Below are 1155 nucleotides of genomic sequence, written 5' to 3' on the forward strand. Positions count from 1 at the left end.
GCAGTGGGGGGGGGGGGTAGGAGGTGAGCAAAATAGGTGAAGGCGGCCAAAGGCACAAGTTTCCAGTTATAAGGTGAGTACGTCCCGAGGACGCCGCGTACAATACTGTTGCACATTTGAAGTTGCTAAGTGTTCATCACAAGAAAAAAATTGTGGCTACGTATGGTGATGGCCGCTAACTAGACCTACTGAGGGCATTTCACCAATGCACAAAGGTCAGGTCAGGCTGTCCACCTGAACCTCGTGCGTGTACTGTGTCAATTACATCTCAACATTACACACATGCACACACACCCTTCTGTGAAAGAAGCCAGGCACAAAAGGCCACATAGTACGTGATTCCACTTATATCAAATGTCCAGGAGAGAATCTATAGCGCAGGGTCTTGGCGCCTGGATTNGGCTCCCCGCGCCTCCCTCTGATGGCAGGAGCACCACTGCCTCTCTCTAGTCCCAAAGACCAAAATGTCTAGAGATTTCCACGTGTCACCTAGGAGGCAAAATCGCCCCCAGTTGAGGACCCCTTCCCCTACCCTGGAGCTTGCCAGGTGCTCTTTCTGCCTGGAGAACCCCTCCTTCCCATGCATCCCACCTGGGGGACTGTGGCTTAAACAGCTTCCCTCAGGGAGTCTAGCCAATGACACACCGAGTCTGTGATTCCCCGTCCAGCCTTGGAAGAGGCGAGGAGGTCTCCCCTGCATACCCACCTGTCTTGAACAGCTGATGCTCCACCAGAAGCAAGGGGCAGGAACAGGTCCCTAGCTAGACTGTCACTGTGCCGTCTGCTCAAACGTTACCTTGTGCTTTAAACCTGATATTGTCGTCTGCACCTCCTAACGCCGGGATATCAAATTCAAAAAACTGTTGGTAGAATGTGAGGGCATTTAAAGCGGAGCGAGAACACGTGGTGTTTGTTCCAGGCGGCAGGGCCCGAGGGGAAGAAAAGGACTGAGGTCTGAGGGCGGCGTGCGATCACCTTTCCAGCGCTCCACCCCCAGCCTTAGCAGCAACCCCCTCCTCGTCAAAGCAACTGGACCGGCGCCCGGAGCCATAGGTCAGCGCCCTGCCCCCCACGCGCCTGCGACTCAGGGTCCCGCAGGGTCCCACCCACCGTGAACGGCTGTCACCCCTCCCGACACCGGGATGTCCCTGCGCC

This window comes from Crocuta crocuta, unplaced genomic scaffold, assembly GCF_008692635.1.
Source record: "Crocuta crocuta isolate KB4526 unplaced genomic scaffold, BGI_CrCroc_1.0 scaffold443, whole genome shotgun sequence".
In the NCBI taxonomy this organism is placed as follows: domain Eukaryota; kingdom Metazoa; phylum Chordata; class Mammalia; order Carnivora; family Hyaenidae; genus Crocuta; species Crocuta crocuta.